This window comes from Mobula hypostoma, chromosome 8, assembly GCF_963921235.1.
Source record: "Mobula hypostoma chromosome 8, sMobHyp1.1, whole genome shotgun sequence".
NCBI classification, from domain to species: domain Eukaryota; kingdom Metazoa; phylum Chordata; class Chondrichthyes; order Myliobatiformes; family Myliobatidae; genus Mobula; species Mobula hypostoma.
The window spans coordinates 47,909,516-47,931,026 of NC_086104.1; the positions used below are offsets into that span (position 1 = coordinate 47,909,516).

Below are 21,511 nucleotides of genomic sequence, written 5' to 3' on the forward strand. Positions count from 1 at the left end.
ACTTGCGGGAGAGGTGGGATGTCTGGGTTATAAAGTTGTGATATACAGTTTTATTTTCCAGTAAAATTAAGATATATCCAATCTTATCAAAAGATCATAACCAGAAAATTCTCATTTCTGCCAAATGTATGCTTCTTTCTCTTCATTTTGTACTTCTATATAACTATGTATGAAAGGCCCTTGCTACTTCTAAAATTGATAGATATGCAAACAGACATATTTTAGGCCACCGGCACAGTCATTCTTGAACCAATTGTTGATAGGTGTTTGAAAGTACAGTATTTTCAACCCCACTCTGTAGAATTGATTACTGTTGTTCAGTGATAAACAAGGTTCCGCTGAGAAAGAAAAAAAAATGTGTGAAATTGAGATTAGAAATTCATTTCATAAACTGGTGTAATTGTACAAATGCACTAAAATACAATTGCAATCTGTCAACTGAAGACTAGTTTGTAACATAATAGGAGGGATAGGAGGGAGCTTAATGTTTACCTACTAGTCCTACAAGTGTTAGTACTTCTAAACATTTCCAATCATGCTTGCAACTCTTTTGGGTTACTATAGAACACTTCTGTTTATCAACTTTTATTGCCTTCAAATGGGAGCAAAGATATCGATTTCCTGCACATCATGTATCATGTCGAGTAATGTACAGAAACAAGGACATTGAACAGCAGAGTTTTGAGAAGAAACTCTACCACAGTATTTTTTTCACATATTAACGTATAGCTGGCATTAGTATGTGGCAGAAATAGCAGTGGTTAGATGAGTAGCCTCATGGTCATTGTTTTCATCAATATTATTTACCTAACATTCACAATGAAGAAAAAAAGATACATTTCTACAGTACTGTGCAAAATTCTTCGGCAGATATATAGAGCTAAGTGCCTAAAGCTTTTGTACATTACCATACATTTAAATGGCTTGGACAAAAATGTAGATGGTATGGTAAATGAGTTTGTAGACAGCACTTAAATCAGTTGACCTGTGGACAGAGAAGAAAATTGTTAAATGATACAGCAGGATGTGATCAATTACAGTTCTTGGTGGAGTAAAGGCAGATGGATTTCAATCTGGACAAGGGCGAGGAGTTGCACTTTTGGAGGTCACATGTAAGGGAGAAGTATGCAGTAAATGGTAGCACTGTTAAGAGCATTGATGCACAGAGGGGTCTAGGGGTCCAAGCGCATACCTCTCTGAAAGTGGTATTGCAAATAGATAGAATGGTAAAGAAGACATTTGAAATGCTTACCTTTATCATGAGAAGCAGAGAGTGTAAGAGTAAGGAAGTTGTAACTCGGCAGTTTAAATAGTTTGGCATGGACTAGATGGGCAGAAGGGGCCTGTTACTGTGCTGTAGTTTTCTATGACTCTGTGACGCTAAGTTACCATGCTGTTGTGTAAAACTATGGCTCAATCACATTGTGTGCAGACGGGGCTTTGGAAATGATGGAGAAAACACTCAGCATTGACATTGATCTGCAGGCCTGCACTTGTGCTATACTGTTCAATGATTTAGGTTCAATATAGACACACTATCCTTTAATCTCAAACAGCTCTACCTTGCATCTAGCCTGTCAATTTCTTTTAAAAATCTGTTAGCCTTTATAAGATCGCCTCTCATTCTACTAAGTTCTATTGAATACCAGTCTAGCTACTCTCATCTCATTGCCAAACTAGACCTCCCTGGAACCAGGCTAAAGAATCTTTAAGCAACACACAAAAAAGTTGCTGGTGAACGCAGCAGGCCAGGCAGCATCTCTAGGAAAAGGTACAGTCGACGTTCTGGGCCGAGACCCTTCATCAGGACTAACTGAAAGAAGAGCTAGTAAGAGATTTGAAAGTGGGAGGGGGAGGGGGAGATCCAAAATGATAGGAGAAGACAGGAGGGGGAGGGACGGAGCCAAGAGCTGGACAGTTGATTGGCAAAGGGGATATGAGAGGATCATGGGACAGGAGGCCTAGGGAGAAAGGAAGGGGGAGGGGGAAGCCCAGAGGATGGGCAAGGAGTATAGTTAGAGGGACAGAGGGAGAAAAAAGAGAGCGAGAGAAATAATATATATAATAAATAAATAAATAACGGATGGGTATGAGGGGGAGGTGGGGTATTAACGGAAGTTAGAGAAGTCAATGCTCCTTGCCCATCCTCTGGGCTTCCCCCTACCCCTTTCTTTCTCCCTAGGCCTCCTGTCCCATGATCCTCTCATATCCCTTTTGCCAATCACCTGTCCAGCTCTTGGCTCCATCCCTCCCCATCCTGTCTTCCCCTATCATTTCAGATCTCCCCCTCCCCCTCCCACTTTCAAATCTCTAACTAGCTCTTCTTTCAGTTCGTCCTGGCGAAGGGTCTCGGCCCGAAACGTCGACTGTACCTCTTCCTAGAGATGCTGCCTGGCCTGCTGCGTTCACCAGCAACTTTGATGTGTATTGCTAAAGAATCTTTGCTGTCTTCCCTCTATGGCAAATACATCTTTTGTTGGGTAAGTATACAAAGGCAATATTCACAAATGTGGTCTCGCTTGTGTTTCCAATTGTTTGCTGCACATGAATACAAATATACCCACATCACTTTGTTCATTAACACTACCAAGTATCTCACGTTGAGCAAATGCTCTGACTTTTTGTCAAGGTGAGACACCATGTGTACAGTACAGTGCAAAATTCTTTGGCACATATGGCAAGTGAGCCTAATACTTTTGCACAGAACTGTATATCCACAAACAATAGAGCATTACTCCTTGTGGTACAGCAAAAGTTATACAGCTCCACCAGGAATATTGACTTTCCACTGCTACCCTCTGCTTTTTATTGCCAAGCCAAATCTGAAACTGAACCATGCATCTTAATCTTTCTGATCAACCTACCATGAGGGATCTTGTTAAAGATCTAACTGAAGTCCATGTAGATAACATTCACTACCCCAGCTTCATTATTCAATCAAGTTTATAAGACATGGCCTTCCCTGCACAAAGTCATGCTTATCAAAGTTGAAAGTTCAAAGTAAATTTATTATCAAAGTACATATCAACATATATCACTATATACAATATTATCAACGTAAGACCACACACCGAAAGGGCAGACAAGAACCAATATGCAAAAAACCAACAAACTGTGCAAATAAAAAAAGAGAAAAATAAAGAAATAATGGTAATAATAATAATAAATAAGTAAGCAATAAATATCGAGAACCTGTGATAAAGTGTCCTTGAAAGTGAGTCAAGTTGAATGAAGCAATCTCCTCTGGTTCAAGATCATGATGGTTGAGGGTAATAACTTATCCTGAACCTGGTAGTATGGGTGCTGAGGCTCCTGTACCTTCTTCCTGATGGCAGCAATGAGAAGAGATCGTGGCCTGGGTGGTGTGGATCCTGGATAATGGATGAAGCTTTCCTGCGACAGTGATCCATTTAGATGTGCTCAATGGTGAGGAGGGGTTTACCTGTGATGGACTGGCTGTATCCATCACTTTTTGTAGGCTTTTCCATTCCTAAATTTATTGTCCCTAAATAACCATTTTCTTCCAAATGAAAATAATTTGTACTAAGGATCTTCTCCAATAGTCTCCCTATCACTGATGCGAGACTCACCTATTTATAATTTCCTGGATTATTCTTATATCCCTTCTTAAACAGAGGAACAGCTTTGCTCAATATCCAGTCCTCCAGAACCTTGCCTTTGGCTAGAGAGGATACAAAGATCTTTGTTAAAGCCCCAGCAGTCTTGTCTTTTCCCTCTTTCAATAAACTGGGATTGATCCCATTTAGGACTGAGATGAGCAAGAAGATCTTCACCCAGAAGGCACCGATCCTTTGGAATTCTCGACTATGGAGGGCTGTGGAGGCGCAGTCATTTGTTTCATGCAAAATGAGAATTGATAAGTTCCTGGATATTATGGGAATCAAGAGACAAGTCTCCAGAATTAACTGGAACTCTGTCTCTCACACTTTTAAAAACATTTTAAAAGTAATTTAAATAAGTCTAAACCATTTCAAAATAATTAACAATTTTTATATTAACTAACCATTAGAAATTCACAAACCATTTGTGGAGATAGTTGAAAGTTTATCCTTAATCTAATTGCCTTCCCAAAAGTCCTTTCAAAATACCAAAATTATTTTAGGGCATTATAGCCATTCAATTCCAGTCAACGAGGAGAGTCCCTTTCTGCTTTTCAAATATGGCACAGATTTCTTTGATAAGTTTTTAACATTACTGTGGTCATTTGTTCTAAGCTTGTCTTCCAAGCTGGACTTGTAAAGAACCTAGTACTGGAGCTCAACATCTTCCATATTCCTGTATTTTCATATACATGGACAAAACTGCAGACAATTATTTGGGATGATGATGGTGAAGTCTGATAGCTTAATCTGCAGAAACAAGGCCTTTGATTCCAGATAAACAAATTGTTGGCCGGCTCATCTGATCTATGTAATGACAGACAATGAGAAGAGTTTCACTGACAGTGGATGGTGGTTCTGACGGGAACCACTGATGTTTAGACATTACAATGAAAGTAGGTCCCAGATTTGCATTCTTACTGCATGACAGATGGTGATGCTTCTGTTACTTTGTTCAACTGCTGGACATCACATGGATCTAATGGTGAAGCCCAGTTTTTCTTGGATTGCTCTGCATTACAGTGTGGATTCACCACTTGCATCAATATCAGTTCAGTCCAGAATGTGAAAGCCCTTTACTTTCAATGAGGTTTGGAGGTCTGCAGATTAGGAGTCAATGTAAGTATTTTTAAAAATATTATAGCTTACGCTTATTTCTTTATTGACCTTTCTATATGATTAGTTTTTAAGACATTTGTAAACTGTTAAAAGCAGTAGTCCAGCCCTCTATTTTGCCTTCTCTCAAAACATGTCTGGGGATTTTGAAGGTGAGATTTCTGCCTCATCATGGTTTAAACTCCAGTGGAACTTTGCTACCTGACCTGAGGATGCAGAGAAGCAGTAAGATTTGCCTATCATAACTAGACTGGTATAATATAAGTGGGTGTACAGTGTTGTGGTCCAAATGCAACACGATCTGGCCCAAAAGGAAATGTGGATACTGATGGGCAGACATAATGGCCCAGACTTTATTCAGTGTGAACTAGGCAGGGGCAGGAACCACCACATTGAAACGGGTAGGCCTAAGGAAAATGTAGCATATGGTTTCAACCCTGGTGGCAATAAAACCAATGATCAGTAGAAACTTTGCGTCTGCCTCCACCCACCATTTAATTGGCATTGGTTCAGGAAAGCTGCACTGCTCGTAGCATGTCTCCAGCTGGTCCTGCAAAGCATTGGATGATTGAGAGGGATCAAGTGGGAACTTACATGCAGCTAGCCCCATTCCCTTTATTTGGATAGTAGTTACCTGTAAAGGCTGATTTATACTTCTGCATCAAATGGACGCCGTAACCTACGCAAGTGGCCTACATGTGTTGTGAGCATTTGTACTTGTGCATTGGTGTGGCTGCATCGGTCTGCAATTTGGGCACATCGCGCATACGCACACACCTGCCCGTGCAAGGCTTCATGGTCATGGTAGTCTTTCTCGGGGTAAACAAGTTTAAAACGAGCGTCTTTTTCGTAAAAGCGAAATGTGTCCTCCATAATTTCGGAGGTCTGTAAAGCTTTATGGAAAACATTGCAGCCAGAGTTCCTTCCCTGCCCTTCAGTCACCCAATGGGAAGCTATTGCAGTGTAGGAGGAAATGCGATGTTACCAAGCAGACCAATCACAGTTGTTGCGGTCTGCGTTGCCGCGATGCGTAGTTACATTTTGGGAGAGGTGCGCATCAGGCTACGGCGTAGGGATCCACGTAGGCTCTGTGTAGGGTTCGCGGTGACGCCGTACCTATGGTGTCGATTTGACACAGAAGTATAAATCAGCCTTAAGTCTTATTAAATACAATGATGCTGGTCTTTTCTGCAACAAGGTTACTGAGGTTCTTGATTGTCTATCTATGATGTGGGCCCAGTTGCCACTTTACTTGCCTCTTCCTTTGTCTTTCCCAGCTCAGCAGAAGTGCATCTCAGGCAAGGATTACCTATGCTACCTGCTTTCCACCATTTTGAATGTGTCAAATGGAATAATACCTAGTAATTCCAAAGTTAAAGCTTGTGAACAATAGAAAATTCAACACAAGTCACATTCATAATAGTAGCTGTATCTATGCATAAAATTCTATTCAATGTATCTATTGAACTTTAGAAAATTGTATTTTTTCTATACTTCTATGACATCAACTATCTTCACAAATTAAACATTTAAGTATTAAATCTTCCAAAATATGTTCGTATGCACATTAATTACTTTAAGTATTCTTTTCCACAACTATAGGATAAGTTGCAAATTATTTATTTCATAAATTTTTCAATTTTACAATTCTTCAATAAAATTTTATCAACAGATAACTGCAAATTGAAAGCATGTCTTGACCTGTAACCTGATCTAGTCAATATATTAAATACCTAATAAAATAGTAAAATTTTTTTTCATTTTTTCTGTTTAACCAGACTTTTTTTTCAAATACTTGGATATTTGAAGCTTTACAGAATATACAATATCAGCATCAATAGCTTATAAATGGAAGACATGCAGTGGGAATGAAATTAGTGATGTTTTAAAATCTCTTATATGTACACGTTAAATGAGCTCTCTGTATGGTTACATCAATCATGTGATTATTACAGGAAGTGATTATTATACCAGAAGGCTCTGACTGCGTACCAAACACAATGTGAGTTTAAACTTGGACAGAAACAGTGGAAAATTTGAATTTTTATACATTATTTGTGCAGACATCCTTCTACTGATAACAAATGATCTTTGACCCAAATAGGATATAATCATAAAATCATAGTCACATAAGTAATATTCTAGAAAGGTGTGGAATCAAATTGAATTAAACCATATTTCATGATAACTATAAAAATAGCTATTTGCTTAAGAGTAGCGATACCAGTATTTCCACATTTAACTGGTGAGCATAGTAAAACCAAATCAAAACAAAATAGAAGGGAGCAGTGACAAAGATAAGGATCCAGAGTTTAAACATGGACCTGTACTAAAGTGGAAAGTGTCAGAAAATAATCGCTGAGGTTAACCTGTGTCCATTTATCTTCATATAGGCTGTGCCCAAAGCTCAGGTGCTACCTTCCAAGTAGATATAAGTGAAGATATGAAGACAAGAAGGAAATTTTACAAGCAACACCAATAGAAATTAAGCAGCAAAGAAATGAAGGTGAAAACATTGAGTGGAAACTACCTTTTTTGGGATACTGGTCTTGGTGAAGAGCAGAGGTTTAAGAATATTCTAAAACTGTAGGGGCTATGAAATCCTCCAGACACAGACTGGAAAGACATATTCAATGACCTTATGTACGTGGTGGGTGATTATCCAAATCATTAACTTCTGTGTCCTACTAACCTTACATACTCTTCACTGGACCACATTCCCACAACTCACCAATGACAACTTCTGTCAGTCAGGACTCACAACTCACTGACTGTTCCACTCCCAATTACAATTACTCTAGAACCTACATTTACTTTTCACAGCTTCCATGCATTGCCTTTGATTCATCCAGAACAGACACATCACCCACATACACTGCATCAACTCTCTTCCCTCTTCAGGCCAAAATGCTGGAAAACCAACTCCACAGCCGCAAAATCACCATAGGCTGAAGCAATCAAAGACCTTGGACAGTAGCATGTCTGTGGCCATTGAAATGTGTAATGTTGATATAATGCAGTAGGTTATAATGGTATAATGAAGGTAATGAAGTATAATAGGTGCACTTTGATACTGTGTGCTTAGCCTCTTGTTCTGTTCTCTGTATAAACATGACTGTGTGGCTTGGCACAACTCTGATGTCATAATACAAATTTGTCAACTGCACCACTGTTCTTAAGTAAATCACAGCTGGTGATGAGTCAGCATACAGGAGCAAGATAGGACATCTGGTTCAGGGGTACAACAACACAACCTCTTGCTCAGCACCAATATAACTAAAGAACTGACCATTGACTTCAAGCAAAGGAGCAATCATTACTACATTTGGGGATTGGTGATGGAGAGGGTCAGCAGATTTAAATTCCTCAGTGTTAACTAATCAGATTATCTGTCTTGCACCCATTGCATAGATGTAATCACAAGGTTAAACTGATAGTCAAAGTCAGGTGCACAAATACGTGCATCATAAATCAAAAGGAAGGCGTGCCAGCCTCCTTACTTTATTAGAAGGCTAAGGAGGTTCCCCCACTTGGGCCGGCTTCCCCACCGGACTTAGTCTGGTGAGGAGGGAGTGAGGACACCCAGCAGAACTGAAAAAAAGACAAGACCTGACAAAAGGGCAGATAAGCTCCTTGTGAGCCAACGGCCATCTTCCGTGGAAGAGATTAAAGCCTCAGCACGTATCTATGAATCGTATGCTATGCACCTAGTTAGAAGAGATATGATGAACTTGGGCGCTGCACCGTGTGCCTGGACCTGCCCAAGGCCTCCGCATAAGGAAGGGCCGAGCTTGAAGAAGCGGCCGCGGCTGGAGGCCGACACTGCCTTGGGCTCGAGTTCGGCGGGGGCAGCGACGGGCGGTGCCAAGGCGGCCAGCGAGAACAAACTGGAGGAGAGGCTGTACTCAGTGCTGTCACAAGATTGAAGAGGATGGAGGTGCATAGCCACCAACCCTGGATTCGGGACGGCACCCACTGACTGACTGACTAAGGAGGTTCAGCAGGGACATGCTAACAACTTCTACAGATGTACTGTTGAAAGTATTCTGACTAATTGAATCATGGCGCTGTAGGGCAATTCAAATGCATAGGACATAAGAAGCAGACCAGAAAGTAGTGAACTCAGTCTAATATGTCACAGACACATCCCTCCCCACCATCAAAATGGCCACCACCATCTGGTCATGCCATCTTCTTGCAGCTACCATCAGGTAGGAGGTACAGAAGCCTGATCCAAAACTATCAGGTTCAAGAAAGTCTTCTTCCCTTCAACCATTTCGTTCTTGAATGAACCTGCACAACCGTAATCACTACCTTGGTATAGTAAAACCATCACCACAATGAATTTTGTTCAGTTTTTTTGGTTCCAATTGTGTCCTTCCTTGTGCAACTCTTGTATAAATTATGTATAATTTATGTGCATATTTTCCTTTTAAATGTTGCACCTCTAATGCTATGTGTCTGTACTGCAACTGCAAATACGTTCTTCATTCCATCTGTGCAAACACATACTAGTGCGCGGGACATTAAACTCAACCTGACATGGCTTGCTTGCTTGTGCCAAATTTTCTTTCTAACTTCCCACCTCCTGCTCATGTCACATTCAACTTTGACTTGCACACTGCAGATTGTGCAAGGATATACATATCACACACCCTAACCTGTTCTGTGCCTTTCAGGTGCTCAAGCTGTCTAGAAGTGGTCAAACAATCAGACACACATTCTCTCAATCTGGCACTTTTGGGCAACAGCCCAAATATCGACACTTGGTGGAAGGCAATAGGTTACAGGGAAACAAGTAGGGGATAAGATTGATGGAATTGCTTTGAGAACTGACAAAGACTCAATGACTTGAATGGCCTGTTTCTGTGTCATAAGAGAACATCGAAAGAAGACTGTAGGAGTTAGCCTAAAGGAGAGAACTACATGCAGTGTATAACTGAGTATGAGTGTCCAATAGCCAGTGTTGTGAGAAAGGCTAGCTCAAGTGACAGTTTTCCAGATGGTGAGGTTGCACATGAATTCTGCTGCAGAGGTCTCTGTTGAGGCCTGCCATTGACGATCGTGCACAATGGAATGCGTGGTGCTTGGTAAATCTTCCTGAAAGTTTGCAATGTCAAGAAGAGTAGAGAAGTCATAAAATATATAACAAAGGAAGCAGGAATAGGCCGTTATATGAGAATATGCTAATGTACATTCTGAAAATTGAACTGAACTTCTAATTTAGGTCAGAAAATTGTATCAGATATTCCTCTTCATTTCCATTTTAAAGGATATTCAATTACTCTGAAACCATACCATTTAGTTGTAGAAGCCACTTTGAAGGGAAACATAATCTCAGCATCCATAAATGATAATATTGATGCAAAATAAGGGGCATGCGCAAGGTGAAATGAATTCTATCAACAAGTAACCTAGATCTGGTGGCTTCAAAGATGGTAACATTGCCAATTGTTCACTAATATTACACCAGCTAGCAGGTAACATTTGATAAGTACATGTGAAAATCTAGAAACGTTTATTAGTGATTCCTTGCTTCTTCATGAAGTATGCTGTTTTGCATTCACAGCGTTATTTTGAGATATTTGCGATCTGAGCAAGTCCTCAATATTTACATAATTTTGGTATTTACAAATTATTCTCACAACCAATTGTATTGTAAGTGGTATGTTTTGTTGCAAGAGGTGTAAATTGGTGTTTAAATGTATAATCATTATTAACATTAATTTCTCTAACCCTGAACTATGGATTATAATGCCTTCAGATATTTCACATTATAATGGATAGTAAAGCTCTGCAAATTGACTGCACGGCCATTTTGATGATACCTAGAACCTGATGCCTAATTGTAATCTGCATCAGAAATAGGAAAGTCCATGCCAAGAATTTCCTAGATCTTTGTGGGCAGCTTTGCTCAAGGTTGATAGTGAATGCTGTCAGCTCCCTGTAGACCAGAAAAAATGGTACTTATGAGAGGGAAGATTTTCTTTCAGTTACCCATTCAAGTGATGTCTCCCACAGAACCATCATCATGCGCAGCAGCGGCTATTTTTCTAGAATCAGTCTTGATGCTTACCAATAGATTGCTTACCAATCTATTTTGCCTCCATCATCGACAAAATACCTATCTTGGACTGCCAACCAATCCTCAAACTCTTGAAAAGCATCTCAGCTAGATGAAGTTATTCCTTGTCTATCATTTCCGTCATCAAAAGTCTGGCTTGCAGTTGACAGCGATGGTGGATAATGTTTGAAATGGTACCTCTCAAAATGTGTAGTGGTTAGCATTTAGGCTTTTAGTCATAAATGCAGCAGCTCAAGAAAGTTCTCATTCTCAAATAAACGCTGGATTCAAATCTAATGTGGAGTTGACTGATGCTTGCCCTATTTGGCAGCTGGATGTCACTTTGTAGAGACATAATGTCCAGAGTAAGCCTTTAAACAACAAAAACTGGTCGAAGTGTGATATTATCAGTGAACTGTAGGATAAACAATCATCGTAACTCCTAATAATATTACAGTATGTGTACCGCACTCCATCATGCAATACAATCATTAATTGATGGACTGTTCTCATAATGCACTTCAATATAGCTTAATTTATTTGAATCTCAGTTAACTATATCTTTATAGAGTATCCTTGCATTTTCCCAGTTTACCTCTGCACATAATCCCTGAAACAATTTACACAGCTTACAAGCCTAACTCCACTCAGTCATTGACTCTAATTCAAAAATAAGGTGGAAATGAGAATGAATGAATGTGATTATATTTTATTTCACATAATTAAATACCTCAGATAACATGTCTAAATTTAATGAATAAAGATCTAATTTTTGAGATAAAGCAGATAAGGACAACCATGTGATCTTATTTTATTGCAGTGTAATGGTGTGATTGGAACTGCTTTCACTTTGCTGATTATTACCATCAATCCGATGAATATCTAAACCTTTCAGTACAATTGCCACTGTTATGAATCTGTGTAGAAATTGCAGCAGTAAATGAGATGTCTCTATTAGAGTCCAATAAACCTAATGCTCTGTGAAAAGGATTGCTCGGGCTATTATGTGTAGTAACATGGTAAATATACTTAGAAATCTCAGAGAGAGTCTTGAGGCCATGCACTGGGAGCACACAGAAACTCAGTGTAAGTGGTGGAAGGGGCACAGAGCTCATAAACTACCCAGAGTCCGCATTTCCCACATTGGCCTCATTAACCATATTAATACCTGAAAAGCTTGAGTGAAATGTCATCCTTGATCTAGAGAAGACAGCAATTATACTTCACATTACCTGTAATTAAAAGTAATTTAGTGTAAGACAGTTATATGTTAAGGGGAAATATATACTAGACAAAAATGGTCCTGTAAAGTTTCTGATTCCTGTACATCAATATACTGTTAGAATGGGTTTATAATTGAAGCCTATTTCAAGTCTTTAATAATCCGGAAAGTTTAAATTCCTCTGTTGATTTAAGAACCATGGATATTTTTCCGAATATTGTTTCACATTTGAAAGTCTGGAGGAGTTGCTTTTGCTCTTTGTACATGCAATTATGATTTGTCCGTATACTGTGATTCTTGTTCATTGAAGCAGACAAGTGTGGCCAGATATAACTGGAGAAACGTGCACCAGTGATTACATTTCCAGAGGGAGAACATCACAGAAGTGAGCATACCCAGAAATAGACCTGGAAATCATTTCAGCATAGGAATTGTTCAGTTAGTAACTGTGATAACAGTTACTTTACATCAATGTGTCACATCATAGGCAGATGTATTGCCAAATCATCTACCCTAATTGTTTTCAAAGATTCCAGCACATCTTCTTTCTTAACGTTGACATGCTTCAGTATGCTTCATGCTGTTCTCACATTCATCAATGTCCCTCTTATAGTAAAGTACCTTTCCTACCTCCTTTAACTCCAGGCACACATGTCCTCTTTTATCCCTGGTTGGTCCTACCCTCACTCTAATCATCCTCCTGTTCTTCAAGTACATGTAAACGACTTGGTGTTTTCCTTAATCCTTCCCACCAAGGCCTTCTCATGTCCCCTTCTAGCTCTTCTATGTCCATTATTAACTTCTTCCTGGCTACCTTGTAACTCCCTAGGGCCTGTCTGATCCTGCACTACAGCTATTTGACTGTGAAAAATAAAACAGAAAAAGATTAAAATACTCAGCTGCCAATCAGCATCCACGGAGAGAGAAATAAATTTAATCTTCTTGCATGACAGGTCCTTGCTGAACCCAGTAAAGTTAAAGCAAGTTTTTAAAAGGAAGGATGGAAATATGAGAAAGGGCAATGGGACTGGAGAGGATGTTGGGGAAGAGGCATAAAGGAAATGAAATGGAAAATTCTAGAAACACTCAGCAAATCAGTCAGAAGCTATAGAATGAGAAACTGAGTGTCTATTTCATGTCAAAGACCTCTTATCAGACAGGTCAGCACAGCAGCACCATGTGAATGTTATGCAGCACCAGTTTGGTGTTCAATTCCTGATGCCTGTAAGGAGTTTGTACATTCTCCCTGTGACTGTGTGGGTTTCCTCTGGGTGACCAGTTTCCTCCCAAATTCCAAAGATGTATGGGTCAGGGTTAGTAAGTTGTTGGCATGCTATGTTGACACTGGAAGCATGGCCACATTTGTGGACTGTCCTCAGCATATTTTTATGCAAATGATGCATTTCACTGCATGTTTTGGGGTTTCAATGTACATGTGACAAAGGTTCCCTTTGTAATCAATAACGCCAGTATAAATTCCAGAAAGAATCTTAAGTTGTATTTCATTTGAATCAAGTTTACCCCAGTGGAAACCTGTCTTTTGATGGTCAAGATTAACTCATTAACTATTTTCCTCATCATTTCAGTGGCTTGAATTAGTTGCACATATTTTGATAATCAAAACCAAACACAGGTAAGATATTGTCGTCTAACCACAGAGTTTTCTTATTTTAGTGTGGATTCCTTTGACGTCCATTAACATAGAGTGCTGCACTTTATTGTTTTTTGTTGATTTCACAGAAAATATTGTTGTTAGTGTACCAAATCATCCCCATCTCATGTTGGTGGGGGAGCATTTTGGCTCCAGTGACCATAATTCTACTAGTTTCAATATAGTCATGGAAAAAAGTAGGATGAGTTCTCAAGATAAAGTCCTTATTCTTATGGCATCAGACAAAAACTTCAAAAGATGATTGGAGTAAACTGTTTGTAAGTAAAGGGATGTCTGGCAAGAAGGCTTTTACATGTGAGATAAGAAGATATCAGGGCCAATATATTCCTGTTAGAATGAAGAGGCAAGGCAGGTAAGATTAAAGAAAGCTGGTTGAAGAGGGGTATCGAGGAACTGATTTGCCAGAGGCAGGGTCCCAGAAGACTGCGGAATAGACAATATTCAAGAAAGACAACTGGGACTCAAGGATATCCTAGGCTGGTGAGCCTTACATCCGTGGTAGAGAAATTATTGGACCAGATCTACTCATATTTGGAAAAGCATGGACTTACTAGGGAAAGTCAGCATTGTTGTGTGTGAGATTTTTGTGGAAGTGATAAAGAGGATTGATGAGGGCTGAGCAGTGGATTTTGTCTATGTGAATGTTAGTAAAGCATTTGACAAGATCCCGCGTGGTAGGCTGGTACAGAAAATTAAGTCATGTGGGATCCATATTGAATCAGATACAAAATTAGCTTGACCAATAAGTCGTGGTGGTGTTTTTTTTTCTCTGACTGTGGGTTTGTGCCTGATGATATTTTGCAGCGATCAGTACTGGGCCGGGACTACAGGGATACAGAACATGTGTAGACGGACTTAATAGATTGGCATCATGGTCAGCGTAAACTTGGATGGCCAAAGGACCTGTTTCTGTGCCTTAATTTTCAATGCTGTACATTCTAAATTTCAGCTCAATGAATGATCTACTGCCTGGGCAACTGGTCTTGAGATTGTGACTCCACCTCACACTTGCACCCTCTTCTCTCCCACTTTACTGCCAAATAGTCACGCCTCAGGCTGGAAAAAATTGCAACATTTCATTTTCACTCAGTTATAGCAGTAGGCAGCTTACTAGTTCTGCTTAAGTGAAGCCTGGGGTTCTAAATGACAGCAGCTTACTCAAGCAAGTGGGTGACCTCTCAAATATTATAAACATTTCGTGTGTATTCTGTGTATTTTTTTACATCCAAACTTTATGCTCATAAATCTTAGTTTTAGTCTGATTATTTACCCACTACCTTTTGAAAGCCTTTGATGGATCATTCAGACATGGCTGCCTGCTATCTTGGTGCCTTATGCGAACATACCTTGTTTTAATAAAATGGGAGATTTTAGGGGCTGTAACACCCATCCCGAAAATGCATCACTCAGACTTTCAGTCAGCCCTTTTACATTTGGTGCTTCTGTAGGTTGGCTTACAAAAGAGCAGTATCTGTGCGCCAGCTGGTCGAATTTACATTGCTAAAACTGGCTCCCTTATCCTGATTGCATAATTACAGACCGATAAAAGTGTGGATCTGCAGTTTGGCAGTTGTAATATAGGAACCAGTTTTAATAGTGCAAGTAAAGGGAGTTGGCACATGGATCTCACTCATCTGTGATTTGAACCGCAGAAACACTTTTTAAAGATGTAATGTGATGATTCACTCTATACTAATATTAAAAATATAGTCAGCATTCAAATAGTTACTTATGTATAATTTTTGTAGGCATAAGTACACTTAAACACCTAGTGAACAAAAAGAGTCAACTAGTGAAAATTGATCTTACTCAGTTGCACTACTGTAAAACTGAATACAATAAAATTATTCAATAATGAACCCTAACCAAGCAGTTTTGTATTGTGAATTCACATCTACGTATTGGAAATACAGTGAGGTTTACTGGCACTCATGTGATTTAAGATCATTATTAGCCATTAAGTTAGCATTTTTCAGTGCATCAACTTGATGTTGGATTTAAAGTTAGACGCACATGTGAAGGCATTGCCCTACTCCATATTTGTGGAATTACTTTACAAGTAGTTTAAATTTGTCAATATTTTTTTCATTTTACTACTAATGGCTGATCAAGTTATCTTAGTATAGCCTAGGAATGAAAACACACTCGAAAATTTATATATTTGTGAATAATAAATGTTATTTCTGTTAGTCATCTGGGCTGCTGAAAAATCAAGCTGTGGAAATATTTTGACCTCATTATTTATTATTTTGTAATAAGGAATGTTCAGTATTACAATTAGCTTTATGTATCTAAGTATTTAACTCAGCATGCAGATGTTTCTTTCACCTCTGTTTTCTTGATTGCTTATAATTTTCGTTAAATACACACTTTATAGATTCTTGGAGCACTTGCTGGAAAGTTGCTTGTTTTCATCTTTTTGTGCAATTTAGATATGACATGTCATTAATCATGCACTGTCTTTTTGAGGGGTTTCCACATATAGCTTAAGTGGGCAGCACACATAATAACATAATTATGGGCAATAAAATGACGCAGTAGCAGAAGCATAGCTAATAACTTCTTTGTTTTCCATTCACACCCACAACGATCCACAGTTATATTTAGCTATTTTTTACACAATACGTATTATCATGGGCTTTCATATATCTGGTACTTTATAAGAAAAGGATTCCTTAGGTGCATTAGTAAAAATGATATGAATTGATATTAGTAGTAATGTAAACTTCAAATCTACAGTCTATATTAGTATTTTCAAGGTAAGTTTTTAAAGCTGCACATAGTTCAACATGTCAGTCTGCACTTATCACAATGTTTTACCTCCAATACATAGTTCTTCTGGATTTGCAGATACAGTTTAATGAAATTTTATAAGAAACAACCGGAAATGTGTTTTGTTTATTTCATGCATGTGTCCTTTCAGGAAGAATGTCTGAAGTGACAAATATGCACTGTATATTCAAGCAACAAAAGCAACTTTGTGAATGAAGATCTACTGCAGAGACTTAAGCACAAGAGCTTAGCCAGTTCACTACCGAGAGGATGCTGCATTGTGAAGGTGCTGTGTTTCAGATGAGTCATTAAAATGAAAGTCATTTAGGTAGATGAAATTCATCATATGGCTTTAGTTCAAAGAAACGTAGAGGATTATTCTTGTGCTCAAAGCAAAATTTATTCTTCAATCAATGGGAGATTGCAGGAGTTTGCTGAGCAAAAATCATCTACTCCATTTCTTATATCATTTCTACACTTAGCAACAATTTATTGATCTGGATACTTTGAGATATGCAGAAATTATGAAAGGTAAATGAACACAAAATTTATTTGAGTGTATCATGTCTTATGATTGAGAATAATTACAGTGAATTTTACCTTATCAGTGACAGCTGCATCTAACAAGCTGTAATTTTACAGGTTGATCTGGGATTTTACTTTTCATACCCTGAAAGGGGAGCAAAATCGGCGACTAAAACACTGGAGGGATACGGGAAGAAAACTAAACTAATGCTTAAGTCAAAGGATTGTGGTTTGAAAACATTTTTTGTGTGGATTTGTGGGCTTGGTGTGTATGTATAGTGTGGGTAAATGGTGGTTGAGGGAGGGTTTGACTCCACCACAGAAAATGTTACCTTGCCCATTAGTGATCTGGCACCTACGATATCCTCACCTTTAGAGAGCTTGAGTTGGCTTAGAATCAAGCTAGAACAAAAATGCTCTCATGCATTTAATTTATGATAATAAAATATCTTTTATTGATTCTGGCAGAACACAATGGTGTGATCAAGCATGAAAAAGGACATTACTCTTAGTTTTGGTGCATTATTTGTCACAGTGATATCACTGCTGCTTAAGAACTCAGAACCTATTGGAACTTTTCACTAATACCAAACTGTTTTGGAAGCAACTGAGAAGCTTTTAAAAAGTTATGGTATTCCACTTTGTACTCTGCATGCTGTACATTCCAGATTTTCTTTTCATATATCCCTGGGGGAAAATTAAAGCACTGCTGTAATAAATCAGGGGAGGACCACCATTAGGGCACCATCCACCTTGTCTTCCCACCCGCTTTAACTGTTAAATAAATCATAACATCCTGTTAATAGTAATGATGTTAAGGATGAATAAGTAATTCCAAATGCTCGCCAAATTGCAAGTGTGTCTTGCTTCCAAGTTTTTGTTTATAACAAGTAACAACTCTAGACTTTTGATAAATGAGGTCTTTAAGGATAATGTTTTCCATTTTGACTACTCCCTGCTAATGTGGAAAGGGCAGAGGAATAGGAAATTAACAAATGAATGGGTTGTATATGCCATTCAACTCTTTGAACCATTCAACCTCTTTCATGTTTCATTAAGCCAAGTAGATGCTCATAATTATATTTTGAATATCTTTGACAGCTATTCTGTACAGAATCATTCCTTATCGGGTGAAATTATCTTAGGCAAAATAAATTTTATTAAGGAAATGCATAAAAACATTGTTTTCATTTCTAACTTCCTTTCTTCATTTAAGTGAAAGCAGTCTAATTTTACACTTTATTATGATCATGTTAACTCTAGCAAAGATAACAATATACACATTAATGTTAATCAATGTGCTATGTACAACATGCAAAACCCTTTTAGTGAATATGTTTCCCAGGAGCATTATCTATAAAACCCATGATACTTAAGAAAGTGAACACAAAGTTGGTTGAAGAAGGAGGATTTAATATATGTGTAGCGATAGGGAGGCAGTGAAGTTTGGAAAGATATTTCCGGGTCTGGGGCCTAAATGCATGAAGGCAGAGCTACCACTTTTGTTGAAGGACGTGAAAGATCCAAAAAAGATGAATGTCAGAGAAACAGAGGCTCTCAGTGAGTTAAGGGGTTAGAGTGTATCACATGGGTAGGCATGGATGAATTTTTAAAGAGATTTGAGTAGAAGACTGAACAAAGTTAAGGTGTCAGTGAGAAAAAGGAACATGTGATAATAAAGGCTCCTAACTTTGAGTTGGAGCGGAAGGAATTAGGTAAGCTGAAAATCAGAATTGACAGATCAGGAGCAACTATCTCATGGATGGATGTTTCAGCTATATGGCGCAAGTGGAGATCAGACACATTAGGGAGATAGGGAGGTAGAAATAGGAGAGAAGAAGCAATGCTTGTTGAGTTGGAACCATAACTAAAGGTCAAGTGGAATGCCAAAGTTGCAGACCCTGCATGAATTTGAAAACAGTGAACAGCAAACAAAGGGCTGATGGGCTAAGAAACTATGTTTACCAAAGTACATTTCAGTCTTCTGAGGCATTAGCTTTCTGATAACATTTGCAAAGGTTGAGATAATCTGTTTCAGCAACTGACCTCAATCCCGCATTTGTGTCTGTGCTGATGTGGTAATCGCTGAGCACACACAGAATGTCTTGTCCCATAATGGAGGATCTGAGGACAATTCTGACCTGAGAAACAATCACTGGACAATGCTAGCTCAAGAATTAAACCGTATAGTCTGGGTATATCCAGCATGAATTCCACAACGATATGCCACTCATCTGATTCTCTTGTTCATCATCTGTACCCTTTTAACCTTTTAATATACGTTTGAAACAAATACCTCATCCACTTTTAAAGTAGAGAAGCTATCCAGCTGAAGATAATATACTAATAGGGCATTTGTGCAAAGTCCCTCCTTCCGTGTTAAATTAGCTCTTAAATCCGATCATGAGTGCATTATTGGAACCATTCTTCTTTTACACATTTTTGAGATTTCTCTGAGGATAAAGCCACATTCCAGTTTATCTGGACATACTAGCATCACTCTCTTTTTGAAGAGTCCATGTATCATTGTGCTAAACCCACAGAGAGCCAGTTTGAGTTCTGTTGCAAATCTGAAGACCAACATTGGGCAGGTAAGACCTGCAGTATTATCTACAGCATGTCAGAGATACTAAAGGAACATAAGCATCCTTCGACGGAACCAGATCAATATCATGTAGAGAAGTTGAACAATCTTGATCAAGGTGATTCATTGAGCAAAACTGAATAGAATCATTGTTGTGGTGTCCAAGCAGACTAAACCATTAGGCTTTGAATGTGTTTTACAAGGTAACCCCTCATGTGAATTGTTGATAATAAACAAAGTTATTGCCAATGTTGCAAACATATCTGCTGACTTACAAAACCCAAGATTTATTGTAAGTTGAAACTATCTCTACGCATATGCACAATTAAACCAGGATAAAGAAAATCAAAGCTAACAGTTATTGGAAATTTTGTTCACAAGTTTGGTGGGCAGCACAACAATCACTCTATTCAGCTTTGATCAAAATATTATGTTGCTCAAACTTGTTTAGCTGCTCCTGCTCTTGGTATTGATTTGATATTGAATAGAAGAATGCCTATATTCCTTCAGAATCTCTAAAATGGGGGTCAATGCTGTAGATCAGCCTCTCTCAACCTTTTTGCCCTGGAGGAACCCTTGAAAGAATTTTCAGGTGTTGGGGAATCCCTACGTAAAAATTATTAAATCTACAGATCATGGTATGTTAGCGTGATCGGTAAGTTGTAGATATAATAATCCAAAAATAATTGTCAATGTTCTTTTGAGTAGAGAATCAATTTTTAGCCAATCTTTCTTGAAAAAAAAGATAGTTAAGCTTAGCTTACCTTTCTTCAAATTAATCTCTTTCTTTCCCATTCATAAATATTAAAAACTCATGAGGCAAACATAATAAATTTCTGTTAAATAACTGGCTTAAGCCAAAATGGGACTTAATTTTTCTAAAGGTAGGCTTGGTAGATTTAATTTAAATAAAGGTTGTAAATTGATTTTAATTAATGCTATTTACAACATGAAAATTTAATGACAATGTTGAATTGTAAAATTACTAAAAACCATAAGCCAAAGCAATATGAATGAAAATACAGCCCAAGACGCAATTTTATACAAGGCTTTGAAACATTTTCTCACTGAGTGACATGAGCAGGCACAAATGTAGGACTAGAATGTGAAACCTGTGCTTGTTTTTTGTCGCACAAATACTCAGTTCTGGGTCAAACATGAGATAAGCACACATGGATTTCACCTTCAGATGAAATGAGACAATCTCTACGCTTGCTCTTGATGCTTGTTAAACAAGAAAAAGTTGAAATCTGCAGCAACATGTTCATTGCTTTCCTATGAATGGCAGGATACTCTTCTTTCACTGAAATCCAGAACTTGTCCAGGGGCTGGTCAGTAAATCTCATCTTGAATGCATGATCACAAAGTTCTTCCTCTTATCTCAAAGTCAAGTTCTCAGGCTGAACAGAAAATTCAGACAAGGGGCCCTTCACCCAGTCATACACTTGTGTTGAAATGGAGGAAAAACACTGTTCAATTTTGTTCTGCAGTTCTTCCAGGTGGTTTTCAATAAGACTCGAGACTTTCTGTTCCTTCCTCACTCTCAAGCCCAAGCAGTAGTGGAAAAATATCAAGATTTCTTTCTGCACCTTTGGAGTTTTTCAAAGATTCAGTTTCCATTTAAATCCAAGAATTTTGTCACTTGAAGTCAAAATATTTTTGCCAGGGCCTTGCAGAGACCCGTTCAATTGGTCTATATGAAGAAAAATGTCTGTTAAATAGGTGAGTTTCAGCAGCCATTTTTCATCTTCAAAGCATTCAGCAAAATTTGTCCTAATATTTTCTTGAAAGTACTCCTGCAATTCACTTTTCAGCTCAAACACCCTCATTCTCTGTTAAGCCACTGGATTTCTCCATGTGGCAGAAGGTTGGGTGTTCTTCATCCAGGATTTTCACAAAGTTTTTTGAACATTCTCAAGTGAGCTTGTCTTTGTTC

The 21,511-nt window shown here is 38.4% G+C and overlaps 1 long non-coding RNA gene across 1 annotated transcript in view; it reads left to right on the plus strand.

Moving 5' to 3' along the window:
* LOC134350517 (uncharacterized) overlaps positions 1-20,387 on the plus strand; it is a 61,842-nt gene extending 41,455 nt beyond the window's left edge. The window contains exons 4-5 of the long non-coding RNA XR_010018917.1: positions 7,130-7,242; positions 16,618-20,387. This is a non-coding gene — a long non-coding RNA (uncharacterized LOC134350517). The remainder of the gene's footprint in view (positions 1-7,129; positions 7,243-16,617) is intronic.
* The last annotated feature ends 1,124 nt before the right edge of the window (positions 20,388-21,511 follow it).